A 17716-nucleotide genomic window follows, 5' to 3' on the forward strand; every position below is an offset into this window, starting at 1 on the left:
AGATTCAATCCAGTGCAGACGCTAATAACTCTAACTGCCAATAACCGCTAATAACTAACTCTAACTGCCAATAACTCCCTATAACTGCAATTTTCGAAAGTACAGTTTGAAAGTACATTTATTTTGTCATATTGTGCAAGTTGGAATCTTTTTCTAACTATCATGGGACCACTTCAAATAGTTGTTGGATGTTTTGTGATTAACTGATATTTTTTATGTGATATATTGTATAATTATACAGCATGTAGAAGTAATTTTACAGTATTCGCGCAAGTCAAAGCTGTGGACAAATGGTGGACAAAAGGCTGTGGACAATTAGACGCTTCCTAAAAATAATACAATTGTCTTGGAGACTATGCATCTATTTCATTTTAGAGTTTGCCTTAACATATTCATTCAAATCATTTTCTTTGACAATCTCTCTGTTTTTTTTTTTGAAAGATTTTCTTTGACAATCTCACAAGTGTGGACTTGATTAAACTAAATTAATCCTCAATTAAGTTATTATACTCCTAAATGCAATTGCTAAAATCAAACATGCATAACGAGATGATACTTACATCTATATCCTAGACCACACAAACGAGAACAAAGTACACATCGATGAAAAAAGATAGTACATGCATGGTGGTACCAAATTGATGAGAAGCACAACCGTGTTTCCATTATTTATCATTACAATAATTAACATCTGTACCTCGTACATGCTTTTTATTTATTCAGCAATATCTGAAAACCAATGAAAATCTACCATATATTGCAATGTGGATGCCCCATCAACCACACCTACTGAAATGCAAACAAATTGATTGCACCACTTCCTAAATCACTAGTCTTATACATATATATATATATATATATTGAAATACCCATTAAATAAGGACAACACCAACATATATAGATGCAAACAGATTTTACAACTTCTGTTTGTACATGGAACCAAATCTCACACGTGGGCAGGAGATTCAATTCCAGGAGAATAATGCACAGTTTTAATTTAGTCCTAATACCGCCAATTACCAGCCTATTAATACCTACCAGCCATGAGAAAACCTCTCCTAATTATACAAATCATTAGAAAAAAACAGCAGACCTAAACATGAATTGTACCTGATATGCTCAGAACAGATCCGACATAAGCCAGCTGGTTAAGGATTCTAGATCGTTGCCATTATTTATATTCATGCAGGGGATCCTAAAATCAACAGTAGAATCACAATAAGACCATTCCTGTCCCAAATCCATGTCCCAATCCAGCTTGTCCCAATCTAAGAGGTTACTCATGTCAGTTTGGGCCGAGCCCACCTCCTCCTCTTGGCCCAATTGGGTTCCCGTAGGCTCGCTTTCTCTCTCTTCATTTACCATATCTGCCCCCCTCCCTCTCTCCTCATTCAATATCCTCTCTCTCTGTTGTACCCAACCCTCACTGCCCTCACTGCCACACAGAAGCATTGCATCCATCTCACTGCCAAGTGGGCCCGGGCTTAGGAGTCCCCTGATCATCTCATCTAAAATTGATTCAATACCTGGATCTAACACTACACTGAACCCCTCCTCGCTGTTAGATTGTGAATCAGCGAGCAGAACTTTGGTTTCTTTTGTGTTTTTTTCTTTCATTTCTTTCGTTGTGTTGTTGTTATTGGATTTCTTCTTTGAACCACGGTTGGTGTGCTTGGCCTTCTTGTGTCTGCCTGTTTCTGTGGATGCTGGCAAGTCGACTTTCGGGGAATCAGAGTCGGTGGGAGAGGACTTGCGGTTAGTGTCGACCCGTCGTCTGAGGTGTGAGTTCCAGTAGTTCTTTATCTCATTTGTCTGTTCTCCCTGGCAGGTGATCTGCTATCTGTGACCACCTACAGAGACACGAAATGAAGTAACAATTTTGTCAGATATACGGTCAAAAATTCAAATATATATTAAAGGAAGCTAGATTTATGTTAAATATTTTGTTTCATGCATGCACAGAATTTTGTGTAAATTCAGTTATATATTTGTGTATATCCTGATTAGATTTAAATGTGTTAATGCAGGATTGATATTATTGTACATGTCACAGTTATCTACTGAATATTCTTACATCCATTATTTTTTGGAAATATTATATGGTGATATTGTAAATTTCTTTTTTATGATATAATCATATAATACAACTTGCAGCTGAATCACGGTTTATAATATATGAAGTGTGTCAAAAGAAAACAAGCTGGCAGAGATCTGTTATAACCAGAATGATTGGTGTCAGTCAGAATCTCAAATAATTTATGATAAATGATTCAGATTTCTGCTTTGTTTCTCTTGTTCTTAAATTTTACAATAAGTGTGTGGAAATATTATAATCACCAGTTGCACACGTTTATTGCATAGCACATGACTAACTGATCCGCCTACAGATTTGAATCCAAAATACTTGTACAAGATGCAAAAAAAATATATATATATATATGTATGAGAGAGAACAAAATCAGTAGAAAGATACGAAAAGCGAAAGGAATCCAATTATTTTAATGTTTCCAGCTCTGTAACCGAAACTGTTGTGTATTTATAATATGCCAACTCTGGCAGAACTTTTTGTTCCAATTTAAGAGGTGGGACCCATCTCTGGCGGATCTGGCCTTGTATTCTTGCCGTGAACTAAAGTAAAATAGCTTTACATATGCCAAAGGACAAAAGGGGACAGAGCAAAGCCGAACGGAAAACAAGGTTCTCTATATATGACAAGAACTCTCTGTTTACAATCAGAAAAGTAAAAAAAAAAATAATTGGAAAACGGATAGAACAGAAGTACAGAACGAATGAGTTTCAATTGTGAGGATTGATAACTGATCAAGGATCTTCCATTGTGATTTGTCAAGAATGAATTGATGATTTTCAGGGATAATTTTATAATATTTCCCTAACTTAAGTACCTGTTGTCAACGGAGAGAAGAGAATGAATGACCTTGGAGTGTATTACCTCATGTAACGACTGAGGACTGATAACTGATCAAGGATCTTCAATTGTGATTTGTGATGAATGAAATAATGATTTCCAGGGAGAATTTTAGAATTTTAAACTTAAGTACCTGTTGCCAAGAGGAAGATGGAGCTTTATAATGGTGTCTTCCTCCTCTTTGGAAATGTTGCCTCTCTTGATATCAGCTTTCAAGTAGTTTATCCACCTGAGCCTACAGCTCTTACCGCACCTCAACAATCCTGGAAATTTCAGGTGCATACGATAAGAGACGAGCCAATTTCAAATCAATCTAGTTTAGAATGTGCAATGTAGAAAGCCAGGAAAAAAAAAATTGCACCAGCTTTCTTAGGTAGAGATCGCCATGAGCCTTCGCCATGGGTGGCAATGCACTTCAATAAGATATCGTCCTCTTCAGCCGTCCATCTCCCCCTCTTCAACCCTACCTTGTCGCAACATGGTGCTCTCCCCATTTCTCTCTGTAGGTTTCTTAGAGTAAGAGATAGAATATAGAGTACGCATCGACAGGGTTTAGCTCGCGAGCAAGAGAGAGAGAGAGAGACGTGAGAGTAGAGTGAGTCTAAACGAGTTGGTGGGTTCAGGGGGTAATTATAGACGATCCCATGCTATCCGCTTGGACTTTAGGAGAAGGGATGTTTGTTGCTTAGAAATAAACAAAGGGAATGTCGATACGGATAATTGATTGTAAATGGGTATGTGGCCGTGAAGGGGATGCGCTGCAAGTGGTCATAGGAAGAGACGTGAAAGAAATGGGCCATTTGTAAATTGAGAATTTTCTGGCTTGATCATCGACGGTACGTTGTATCTTTACACTTTCGGTTTAATTACAACTATTGCCCGACCCACTAGTGTGAGTGTTGGATTCTGTTTCTGTTTCCTTCTTCCCTTCTTTGAAAATTAAAATGGTAAAAAATATATATGTTAAGAAGAGAAAGAAGAATGCAACATTGTCTTAATTCGTAAGGAGATGTCGTTTTCTTTAACAAGCATTCAATAAAATTGTTGGTGGAAATTGACAGATAACTATTTCCTTAGTATTGGTTTCATATAACGAGCGGCTTAATCATCTTCATATATAGTATATATACTACATATGAAGATTTCTTATTTATAATAAAAAAATTTGGTCCATGCTCTTGTGATCATGTCAACTTATAACAAATAAGTACTATCCATATTTGAAAGGTGCTAATTATTGGTAAAAGATTGTATATACTTCTTTCTATTGAGAAATATAGGCTTTATTTTTATTTTAGTATAATTGGGTGAAATATCTGGAATAGAATGGTATTCAAACCTATATAAATATAAATTAGAAAATTATTTTTTATCTTAATAAAAAGGTGATCTATGAATGTCAACGTACATAATTAATTATCACAAGGACAGAGCTCACAAAGAAGAGAAAAACATAAGGAAAAAGAGAACATAAAACAAATTATTATTCCATTGATACAGTTAACACTAATTATGTAAGCATGACAAAAAGCTTTTCTCATCTTTCCTAAATAGGTATCCATATAATGGACAAGTAATGTCTACTGATGTACTAATATTTGGCCTACTGTCATTATACCTTCTGTTTTACACGTTGTTCCACTTTCAAAGTTGTAATTCGGATATACTCATTGCTTCATTTTTTTAAACTGGCAAGGCTAATTAATTAAGTGATAAACACAAACAGTGTTTGTATATGGCCTGCTACACTAACAATATGAAAGCTTCATTAGTTTATATATATATATATATGAGTAGAACTAGGGTGCTCTTAAGCTCACCAAAGTTTTGGTGAGCTTAACTCTAAAATTCATCAAATTGATTTCAAACGACGAATCTGAACCGTTGCAACCCGCCTATTTTACATGTGATGCATCTACATGTGAAATTTTTAAACATTCGAATTAATTTAGTATAAAGTCAAGCGGTCAAAATTAGAAGGTTAATAAATTAATTTTAGTGCATTCATTTTTTGAACGCTTTTGACCTCTTGACTTTATACTAAATTAATTTGAATGTTTAAAAATTTCACACATAGATGCATCACACGTAAGGTAGGTGGATTTCAACGGTTCGGATTCGTCCTTTGAAATTGATTTGATGAGTTTTAGAGTTAAGCTCACCAAAACTTTGGTAAGCTTAAGAGCACTCTAGTTCTACTCTATATATATATATATATATATATAGAGAGAGAGAGAGAGAGAGATGGGCTACGATGAGTTGCGAAGTAAAGCGACTATTTTACTTCACGCTCATATTTTGCAATTTTAAAGTTCAAAACGTCGATCCGAACCGTTTATATTGTTCTCCATATTGACATGTGCTTGGAGACCAAATTTTACATTTTTTGGAATTTGTTTACTATTTATTAAGTAATTTTGAAAGTCGCTGATCTGATGGTCCAGAAAATTTTACTGTTTTTACTGTTCACAGCAAAACAGCAATTTTAAAAAATGCTTAATAAATAGTAAATAAATTCCAAAAAATTTAAAATTTGGTCTCCAAGCACATTTCAATATGGATTAAACATCTAATGGTTCAGATCGGTCGTTTGGACTTTCAAAATAAAAATACGGCGTGAAGTAGAAATATATAATTAAAACATCTAATTGTAATTCGGATCGGTAATTGTAAGGACTGCTACACTAACAATTAAATGTAAAATTGTACTTCACGCCGTATTTCAATATGAATTAAACATCTAATTAAAACAATTGTTGTTGATAATGCATGCTTATATAATTTCTTAATAAAAAATTTCAATTAGAAAGCGCCAAAACAATTAGAAATATTCTTATGAAAACAAAGAAAGAAAGATTTCTTGAAGGAGACAACCTAAGAATTCCATTGAGAAACGGAAGCTAGTATTTAGGTGTAATATTCTTATGAAAATGATGTCTTTACTCCGAATATCATTGCTGATCTCAGTGAAAACGGCCTTTGAATGAAGAAAGGAGAAAATGACAATTGAATTGTCTTTATAAAACGATGAAAGTAAGTTTGCATATACGTGCAAATTAATATAATATTTGTTACACATTATTGTTGTTGAGTTGTTAATTAAGAGAAACATATATTGCTAAATAATATTACAATATATTTTACCTCGGAAAGTTGGCTACAATAAAATAACAAATATACTAGAAGATATTAATTAGGTTAATTTAATCCAACACTAAACCCAAGCTTATTTAGATAGCCCATGAAATACACAAACTATATTTAATTAGAGGAGGGATCGGATGACACTCTTTTTTGGTGACATCGAATAACATCGTGCGTTTTCAAAGTTTTTAAAGTCCAAACGGTCGATCCAAACCGTTCAACTTGATGGAAATGTTAAAATGTGCTTGCAGATCAAATTTTATATTTTTTGGAAATTGTTTACTATTTATTAAGTATTTAACAAAATCGCTATATTCAGACCGTTGAATTTTTGTACCCATCTTAATAAATAGTAGAAAAATTCAGAAAAATGTAAAATTTGATCTGCAAGCACATTTTAACATATCTATCAAGTTGAACGGTTTGGATCGACCATTTAGACTTTGAAAATACACGGTGTTATCCGATGTCACCAAAAAAGGGTGTCATCCGATCCCTCCTCATGTAATTATCTTATTATATAATAATGAATGTTCAGGTTTAATCGGTTTTAAACCGAACTAAGAGATTTCAGTTTAAATGCACCGGATCTTTTAATGCTCATATGCTAACGGTTTAAACCGATCTTAGTCTCAAGCCGATAAACCAACGGTGTTGTGTCAAGTTAGTGAATAAGCTCAAAAATAATTTTATCGATTGGGTCCTCGGGAGCCAATAGGAGAAGTACACCAATTTCTTTTGTCAGTTACTTTTAGTTTACCGACAGAAGATATTTACTATATTATAGGGCTATTATTATCCTAACCGATATAAAACATTTCATGATCTTCTGATATCGGTAAATAAATTAGTACCGATATAATCAAAACAAACTTGTTCGACTTGTTGATGCTTTGAATTGTTAGAATTTCGATACTTTAATTCTGTGCCTATTCACTAGATCGAGGTTGTTAATTTTCACGCTGCTCTTTGTCTAATCAAATTAATTTATCTCATCTCTTTCTTTTTCCTCTTTATTTTTTCACCTTGTCTAATCAATTGTCTTTAATTTGTATGTTGTTTATGTTGAATCAATACTGAATATACTTTAATTATGGTTATGTATTTTTAATGCTGCATATTTCTCATGTATGTTGTTTATATTGAATGTTGAATATTTTTAAGGTTTGAATTATTTGCAAAAATTGTATATGCTTCTTTCTGTTGAGAAGTATAGGCTTTATATTTTATTTTAGTATAATTGGAAATATGTAATCTGGAATAGAATGGTATTTAAACCTACATAAATATAAAAGTGAATTCGAAAATTATTTTTTCATGATACTAAAAAGGTGATCGATGAATCTAAATGTACATCATTAATTATCACAAGGACAGCTCCTAAAAGAGAAAAAATAAACATAAAGAAAAAGTGAATATAAAATAAATTATTATTCCATTGATACAGTTAACAATAATTATGTAAGCATGACAAAAACTTTTCTCATCTTTCCTAAATAGGTATCCATATAATGAACAAGTAATATCTACTGAAGTACTAATATTTTTCCTACTGTCATTATACCTTCTGTTTTACACGTTTTTAAATCTATCTAATGTTAAACTTCCAGAGTTGTGTTTCGGATTACTCATAGCTTCATTTTTTTTAAATGGCAAGCCTAATTAATTAAGTGATAAACACAAACAGTGTTTGTATATGGCCTGTTACACTAACAATATGAAAACTTTATTAGTTTTTCTCTATAGATTTGTTTAACTAAGCTAACGCCCTTACTCATATCAGATTTGTTAACCAGAAACCATCTCTTACAACTTACAATATGGCGTAACTAGAAATTTTAGATTGGGACCTGACAGATAAAATATATAATATGCGATATCTAGAATTTCAGCTCAAGTTTTCACAACGATAGAGTGGAACACTAGCCACTAAGCTACAATTATACATTTAGCATTTTATGAGGAGGCTAAATTATATAAAAACTCCTAGAAAAAAATTCATTAAATTTCAATTATTCATAATTAAAAATTTAAAAACATCAATGTGGCTAAGCATTTCTGGCTTGACAATAGATCCGCGTCTGACTTGGGAGATGTTTATAATATAAATGAAACTTTAGTTTTTATTTAAGTTCATATAGAGTCCCATCCAGCCAGAAATTAGATACACATTTAAAGATATTAAAGACAATATTTCACCAAATTTTCTTAAATTTCGTAAACATGAAATGTACAAGATTAATTAGTATATATATACGGGTATTTATGCATGAGGCCGAATATATTAATGCATCATGAACTAATATAATGAATTGTTGTTGATCATGCATAATTATATAATTTCTTTATAAATTTTTCAATTCGACAAAAAAATTATAAATATTCTAATGAAAACAAAAGAAAGACATATTTCTTGAACGAGACAACCTAAGAATACCATGGAGAGAAGGAAGCTAGTATTTTGTAGGTGTAATATTCTTATGAAAATGATGTCTTTACTCGTAATGTCATTGTTGATCTCAGTGAAAACGGCCTTTGAATGAAAAAAAATGAGAAAATGACAAGTGAAGTGTCTTTATAAAACGATGAAAGTAAGTTGGCATATACGTGCAAATCTAATATTTGTTAGACATGATTGTCGTTGAGTTGTTAATGAAGAGATACATATATTGCAAAATAATATAACAGTATAGTTTACCTCAGAAAGTTGGCCCATGAGTTACACAAACTACATGTAATTACCTTATATATTATACTGAGTGTTAATCGGGTCCAGTTTAATCGGATTTAAACCGAACTAAGAGATTTCAGTTTAAACTCTCCACAACAAAAATGAGATCTTCTAACGCCCATTTGCTGACAGTTTAAACTGATGGTATCAAGCCGATAACTAACAGTGTTGTGGCAAGAAGTAAAATTGGCATTTTAACACTGATATTTCATAGCTATAAAATTGGCAGACCGAAATAAAAAAAAAAATTTGGGTCTCCAACATAATTGGCGGACCGATATCCGGTCTGCCAATTCAATTGCAGACATGGTAAAAGCCTAAATTTTTTAAAAATAAAGTTATTTGGTTTTTTTTTTTGGGGGTAGGACAGGGCTTTTCCTAAAAAATGTAGGGGTAATGACATAAAATATACTCGCTAAAAAATTAAAAGGATAAAAAATTTCTTAAAATTACAAAAAAAAAAAAAAAAATACAAAGTGAAACCATATGGATATATAATTGGAGGCAATAAGACAAAGGATGTTGAAAAAGATTCGTTTCGAAAGAGCACATGTAAACAAAAATATTATAATGCAATCATAATTACGTAAGCATGGGTAATCGGTTCCCCTATAAAAATTTTTGGTATCACCAGTTGGAATGCCTCCATTTTTTGTGAATCAATTTGGTATAAAAAAATGGTTCAAATGCCTTCATTTTTTTGTGCCTCCATAATGCTACTATTTTAACGAACTTTAATAACTCAAAATTTAAAATTTAAAAGTCAAAATAAAACCGTTGGATATGATCTACATTATTTTATCTATGCATGTGTACAAATCGTGACATATCTGATAAATTTGAGTCAAGCTAACAACTTTGAGAAGAACTAGAATATTTATTTATTTTTGGAGGAGGTTACAGAGTGTTGTTTGATACAATAGCAACTTAATTATTTTGAGTATTATGTTGCCCTTGTTATAGCCGCCACATACAGCTCATATATCTTCCTAATTACAACTACTTATATATTTCCTTATTTTGTAATATTTTCTCCTTAATACAATATCTCTAAACAAGCAAATAAATCTAATAAACCTAAACTTCTGCTGGCGCATAAGAGAGCTGCTGGATTGATTGTGGCGCCTCTGACATGTGTATTCCAACACTCCCCCTCAAGTTGGTATACATATATCTGTCATACCCAACTTGTCAATTGAATCATAAAACATTTTGCTAGCCACCCCTTTCGTCAAAATGTCTGCTAGTTGTTCTTCTGATCTTACAAACGGGAGTCTCAAAATTTTTTCTTCTAGTTGGTGTTTGATGTAATGCCTATCCACTTCAACATGTTTTGTTCGGTCGTGCTGAACAGGATTCTGGGAGATCTCTATTGCGGCCTTGTTGTCGCAGAACAATGTCATCTCCTCTTTAGGACCATATCCAAGTTCTTCCAACAACTTCTTGATCCACATTAACTCTTGCAATCCATGCCGAATTCCTCTAAATTCTGCTTCAGCACTAGAAAGAGCTACTGTATTTTGTTTTTTACTTCTCCAGGTTACTAAATTCCCCCCAACAAAGGTAAAGTAACCTGATGTTGACTTTCTATCATTAACATCTCCTGCCCAATCTGCATCTGTATAACCCTCAATTCTAAGGTGCCCATTTTTCCTGAATTGTATCCCTCTTCCCGGTGCACCTTTCAAATACTTTAGAATACGATACACTGCTTCCAAATGTGTCTCATTTGGAGCATGCATAAATTGGCTTACTACACCTACTGCATATGCAATATCAGGTCTCGTGTGTGATAGGTAAATGAGCTTTCCTACTAGTCTTTGGTACCTTTCTCTACATACAGGTGCTTGATCAGGATCATGTCTAAGTTTCAAATTTTGAACAACTGGGGTGTCTACAGGTTTACAGTCAAGTAACCCTACCTCAGCTAGTAAGTCCAAGACATACTTTCTCTGTGATAAAAAAATGTCTTGTTTTGAACGACTTACCTCTATTCCTAGGAAGTATTTTAATCCTCCTAGATTCTTCATCTCAAATTCTTTTGCAAGTTGTGCCTCTAGTACTTGGATTTCTTCTAGATCATCACCTGTAATGATCATATCATCAACATAAATGATTAGTACCGTCAGTTTTTCTTTATTCTTTTTAATGAATAAAGTGTGGTCAGAGTCACTCTGACAATAACCATATTTCTTCATGGCACTACAAAATCTCCCAAACCATGCACGAGGGGATTGTTTCAAACCATACAATGCCTTTCTTAATTTGCATACTAGAGGCCGTGCACTAGAGTGTTTGTAGCCGGGAGGTAAATCCATGTAAATTTCTTCTTCAAGGTCTCCATGCAAGAATGCATTTTTCACATCAAATTGATGTAGCGGCCAATCTAAATTAGCTGCAAGAGACAACAGAACTCGAATTGTGTTAAGTTTAGCTACAGGTGAGAATGTTTCTTGATAATCAATGCCATAGGTTTGGGTGTAACCCTTGGCAACAAGTCTTGCCTTGTATCTTTCAACCTCACCATTTGCACCATATTTAATAGTGAAGACCCATTTACACCCAACTGGCCTTTTTCCCTCTGGTAAGTCAACTAGTTTCCAAGTACCATTTTTTTCAAGTGCTTCCATCTCAACTTTCATTGCTTCAACCCATTTAGGATCTTTCAAAGCATCATTTACCTTTTCGGGTGCAATTTCTGAAGAGATTCTAATGGCAAAACTTTTTATTGGTTCTGGTAAATTTTTGGTAGACACATAGTTTGCAACCGGATACCTTTTTTTCTCATCTATTCCACACTCTGAAATAAATCTTTTTGGTGGTACTCCTCTATTCTTTCTATCTGGTAACCTTATTAAATTTAAAGGACTTACCTCATGGCGAATCTCAGAAGTTGTTCGAGTTGATGACTCTGTTATGTTATGTTCTTCTCTTACATCCCCCAGATCAATACAGAATTTAATTCCAGAACCAGAATTTTCAGTAGCAGTTTCAACCACCACTTGACCTGAGTCAGCTTCTATTTTATCTTTCGAATTCGAATCTGAGTGTGGATTACTCACTTCGGCCTGCTTATCTTCATACAAATCTGAATGCAGTTTGCTGATTTCGGCCTGCTCATCTTGACAATTTTCAATTTGTACACCTTTAGATTTTCTATCCTCCTGAAAGTCAGTTTCAGTTGCTGCTGGATTTAAAGGAAAAGATGTGTGCCCAAAAATAGGAACAAATGTGTCACTAGAAGTCTCAGATTTTTCATTCCACCATGATTCCCTATTCACTCCAGTCTCCCCCTGAATAGGAATCTGATTTGGTTGAAAAAAACTTTCAGTTTCAATAAACGTGACATCCATTGTGACATACCATTTATCAGATTTAGGATTCCAGCATTTATATCCTTTTTTATTTGTTCCAAACCCTAGAAAAATACACTTTTCTGCACATGGTTCAAGTTTTGTTCTTTGAGTTTTTTGAACATGAACATAAGCTACACATCCAAACACTTTTGGTGGTAAGTTTAGAACAGAAGGAATTTGAAAATGAGAAGAGAAAGTTTGTAAGGGTGTTTTAAAATTATTTGTTTTTGACGGCATTCTATTGATCAAGTAAACAGCAGTAGACACTGCATTATCCCAAAAAATTTGAGGAATGTTGTTTTCAAACATTAATGCTCTTGCAGTCTCAAGGATATGCCTATTTTTTCTTTCAGCGACTCCATTTTGTTGTGGTGTCCCTACACACGATGTTTCATGAATAATACCTTTATTAAAGAAATAATTTTTTAATACTCCATTAACAAATTCTCCTCCATTGTCACTTCTCAAACATTTAATTTCTTTTCCAAATTGCGTGTGAACCATATTACAAAAGTGTTCAAAACTTTGTGCAACTTCATTTTTTGTTTTTAACAAGTATAGCCAAGTCATGCGTGTACAATCATCAATAAAAAGCACAAACCATCGAAAATTCATTTTTGAAGAAATGGGAGAAGGTCCCCAAACATCTGAATGAATTAAAGCAAACGGAACAATACTTTTACTTAAGCTAATAGGATACGATACACGATGGCTCTTAGCCTTAAAACAAGTCTCACAGTTAAAATCAACTTCATTTAAATTTAAAAACAGAGAAGGCATAAGTTTTCTTAGATAACCAAATGACGGATGTCCGAGTCGCTTATGCCACATCATGAGCTTATTTTTGTTTGTAGTAGAAGGGCCACTTGCCAAATTAGCACACCCAACTGTCATATCTTCAAGATGATACAACCTCCCTTGCTTAGAACCACGCCCGATAATCTCTTTCGTGAGAATATCCTGAAACAAGCAAAATTTAGGGTACATTAGTACAACACAATTTAGATCTTCAGCCAACTGACCTACAGAGAGCAACTTTGTTGATAAAGAAGGCACTAGCAATGTATTTGATAGTGTCATGGATGGAGATATTGGAACTTCCCCAGCTCCTTTGACGGGATATGAGACACCATTGGCATTTAGAATTTGTGTTCTTCTTGGCGGTACCATATTCACAAGATCCTTTTCTGAAAACGTCATGTGATCTGTTGCACCTGAGTCAATCACCCAATTGTAGTATGCATTAGTTGTATTATTTAGAAAAGGAGAATTTGACTTACCTTCACTGTTGTTACCATTTTCTAATGCACCTGAACCATTTGCATAAGCTCTACCCATCACATCAGCCGTATTAGTTGGTCCAAAGCCATCTTCATTAACTTGGGTTGGTCCAGCTGCCTGAGCCATTCCAGCCCGTGGTTTAGATGTTTGACCCCATTCTGCCTTCTTTTTCTTTTGATGCTCTTCCCACCAATCAGGGTACCCAATAATCTTCCAACACCCATCTTTTGTGTGTCCATTGTACCCACAATTAGAACATTTGATCCCGCCTTGTTTTGGTTTTTTATTGTTGTAACTTTTATTGTTATAATTTTTTCCATTAGGCCTTACCAATGTCAGGTTTGCTTCTACCTCTTCCTTCTTTGCTAGCATTACAACACTAGTTGGCACCTCCTTCTTTAGCATTACGGCTTGTCTGTTTTCCTCTTGACGTATCCGACCATATGCTTCCTCAACACCAGGTAGAGGTCGTATGTTGAGGACCATTGCTCGAGCACTATCCAACCGATCATCTAGACCATCCAAAAAATCATACAATCGATCTTTCTGGATAATCCTGCTGTATTCTTGGATGTCTTCGGCACATTTCATACTGTTTGGGCATCGATAGTCGATTTCTTGCCAGAGTCCTTGGAGATTGTTGTAGTACTCTTCAATTGACCCACCAGATTGTCGAAGTCGATTGGCTCTCCTCTTCAATTCAAATATTTTTGATTCGTCACTGCCTTCGAAATAAGTACGTTTGAGAGCATCCCAAACAGCCTTGGCAGTTGGATATAGCATGAAATTTCCAACCAGTGATGGATCCAATGAATTTAGGATCCAAGTTTTCACAATGGAGTCTTCAGTTTTCCACCTTTTGAGAGGGATAGGATCATCTGATGGTGGTTCTAGGTAGGTGCCATCAATATACCCCAATTTGTCTTTGCCGGTCAAGGTTAATTGAACCATCTGGGACCATACTCTGAAATTTTTTTCATTCAGTTTAATGGTAATGAGAGAGACAGGAATATCAATTGGAGGTTGAACTGGTGGTGTGGGAGGGTTTTGATGGCCAAGTTGTTGATTTTGAAGGACGAGTTGTTGATTTTGGGCTAGGATCATTTGTAGTGTTTTGGCAAGGTCTTCGAAGATGTTGCTGTTTTTGTTTTGGATGTCATCGGAAGAGTTATCCATACTCCTTCAAAATTAAGATATAAATCTGGAGAACAACAAAGAGTAAAATATCTTTAGTTTTTTTTTCTGTTTTTTTTCTGTTTTTTCTTCTTTTTATTTTCTTCTGTTTTTTTTTCTTTTCTTCTGTTTTTTTTTTCTTCTGTTTTTGTTTTCTTCTGTTTTTTTTTTCTTTTCTGTTTTTTCAATTTGCAGTTTTTTTTCTGCAGTTTTTTCTTTTATTATTTATATAGTCACACAAAAAAAATGAACCAAGAACAACAAAAAAATAAAATAAAATGAGGACAACAAAAACAAAAAAACAAAAGACCAATCAGAATGAAGGAAAAACAATGTTACCCTTTTTTCTTATTAGATAAATCGCCTTCCCTCTCTTTTACTATCTACTTTGTATACTGGGAAACAAAGTTTGCTTTGGAGACAACAAAAATGGAAATAAAATAAAATAAACAAATTACCAAGATAACCTAAGATTAATATAAAACAACAAATCCTCTTAACCTACCACAAAAAAAATATATCCTAACTTCAAAGAGCAAATTGAAGTGTGTGTTTTACTTTAATTATGCAAGTATCAAGATGTACCAACAGAAGGTTATTCTTAGAGAGACAAAAAATAAAGATCCTTTGGTAGAGAATTCAAACGTATATTTCTTTTTTTTGTTTTTTTTCTGTTTTTTTTCCTTTTTTTTATTTTCTTCTGTTTTTTTTTTCTTCTTTTTCTGTTTTTTTTTTTTTCTTTTCTGTTTTTCTTTTCTGTTTTTTTTTTTCTTTTTTTTCTTTTATTCCTTTTTTTCCCTTTTTTTTTTTTAACCTATTACAATAGTGCTCAGCTGATGTTACACAGCAAGTAAGAGAGGAAAAAAAAATAGTAATAGCAAGAGACCCTTTCTTTCCTTTTTCTAGTTTTCTTTTTCTTTTTCTTTTTCTTTCTCTCTGTGGATTGTAATTGAGGAAAAAATTCCTTCAGTTTTTTCTAATATGCAGGGTTGCTTATATGGGTAAGAATGGAATGAGATTCTGTTTTTCGCAAGAGACCCTTTCTTTCTTTTTTCTAGTTTTCTTTTTCTTTTTCTTTTTCTTTTCCTTCTTTCTTCCTCCCCTTTTTTTTTTTTTTTTTTTTTTTTTTATATAGATCGGGGTTTAAAGAATCACAAGGATTATAAGGTTTTTGCTGTCTATCAGAATAAAACAAATAAAACAAAAGTTAAAAACACCAATCGCAGAGATGATACCAGTTAGAAGAGAAAGGTACAAACTTCAATCTTCGAACTTCGATTTTGTTGCTTCAATCTTCAATCTTCAAACTTCAAGATCGTATCCGCTCTGATACCATGATAAATTTGAGTCAAGCTAACAACTTTGAGAAGAACTAGAATATTTATTTATTTTTGGAGGAGGTTACAGAGTGTTGTTTGATACAATAGCAACTTAATTATTTTGAGTATTATGTTGCCCTTGTTATAGCCGCCACATACAGCTCATATATCTTCCTAATTACAACTACTTATATATTTCCTTATTTTGTAATATTTTCTCCTTAATACAATATCTCTAAACAAGCAAATAAATCTAATAAACCTAAACTTCTGCTGGCGCATAAGAGAGCTGCTGGATTGATTGTGGCGCCTCTGACATGTGTATTCCAACACTCCCTCTCAAGTTGGTATACATATATCTGTCATACCCAACTTGTCAATTGAATCATAAAACATTTTGCTAGCCACCCCTTTCGTCAAAATGTCTGCTAGTTGTTCTTCTGATCTTACAAACGGGAGTCTCAAAATTTTTTCTTCTAGTTGGTGTTTGATGTAATGCCTATCCACTTCAACATGTTTTGTTCGGTCGTGCTGAACAGGATTCTGGGAGATCTCTATTGCGGCCTTGTTGTCGCAGAACAATGTCATCTCCTCTTTAGGACCATATCCAAGTTCTTCCAACAACTTCTTGATCCACATTAACTCTTGCAATCCATGCCGAATTCCTCTAAATTCTGCTTCAGCACTAGAAAGAGCTACTGTATTTTGTTTTTTACTTCTCCAGGTTACTAAATTCCCCCCAACAAAGGTAAAGTAACCTGATGTTGACTTTCTATCATTAACATCTCCTGCCCAATCTGCATCTGTATAACTCTCAATTCTAAGGTGCCCATTTTTCCTGAATTGTATCCCTCTTCCCGGTGCACCTTTCAAATACTTTAGAATACGATACACTGCTTCCAAATGTGTCTCATTTGGAGCATGCATAAATTGGCTTACTACACCTACTGCATATGCAATATCAGGTCTCGTGTGTGATAGGTAAATGAGCTTTCCTACTAGTCTTTGGTACCTTTCTCTACATACAGGTGCTTGATCAGGATCATGTCTAAGTTTCAAATTTTGAACAACTGGGGTGTCTACAGGTTTACAGTCAAGTAACCCTACCTCAGCTAGTAAGTCCAAGACATACTTTCTCTGTGATAAAAAAATGTCTTGTTTTGAACGACTTACCTCTATTCCTAGGAAGTATTTTAATCCTCCTAGATTCTTCATCTCAAATTCTTTTGCAAGTTGTGCCTCTAGTACTTGGATTTCTTCTAGATCATCACCTGTAATGATCATATCATCAACATAAATGATTAGTACCGTCAGTTTTTCTTTATTCTTTTTAATGAATAAAGTGTGGTCAGAGTCACTCTGACAATAACCATATTTCTTCATGGCACTACAAAATCTCCCAAACCATGCACGAGGGGATTGTTTCAAACCATACAATGCCTTTCTTAATTTGCATACTAGAGGCCGTGCACTAGAGTGTTTGTAGCCGGGAGGTAAATCCATGTAAATTTCTTCTTCAAGGTCTCCATGCAAGAATGCATTTTTCACATCAAATTGATGTAGCGGCCAATCTAAATTAGCTGCAAGAGACAACAGAACTCGAATTGTGTTAAGTTTAGCTACAGGTGAGAATGTTTCTTGATAATCAATGCCATAGGTTTGGGTGTAACCCTTGGCAACAAGTCTTGCCTTGTATCTTTCAACCTCACCATTTGCACCATATTTAATAGTGAAGACCCATTTACACCCAACTGGCCTTTTTCCCTCTGGTAAGTCAACTAGTTTC

General features: G+C 34.0%; 1 pseudogene across 1 annotated transcript; it reads right to left on the reverse strand.

Annotated features, from left to right (window-relative positions):
- Nucleotides 1-1024: 1024 nt before the first annotated feature.
- On the reverse strand, nucleotides 1025-3500 carry LOC144564313 (uncharacterized; annotated as a pseudogene). Its single transcript, XR_013514596.1, has 3 exons — nucleotides 3288-3500; nucleotides 3060-3189; nucleotides 1025-1850 (listed from the first exon to the last, which is right to left on the reverse strand). The product of XR_013514596.1 is annotated as an uncharacterized LOC144564313 (transcript).
- Nucleotides 3501-17716: the final 14216 nt, after the last annotated feature.

Source organism: Carex rostrata, chromosome 13 (genome assembly GCF_964058835.1).
Source record: "Carex rostrata chromosome 13, lpCarRost1.2, whole genome shotgun sequence".
NCBI lineage: Eukaryota > Viridiplantae > Streptophyta > Magnoliopsida > Poales > Cyperaceae > Carex > Carex rostrata.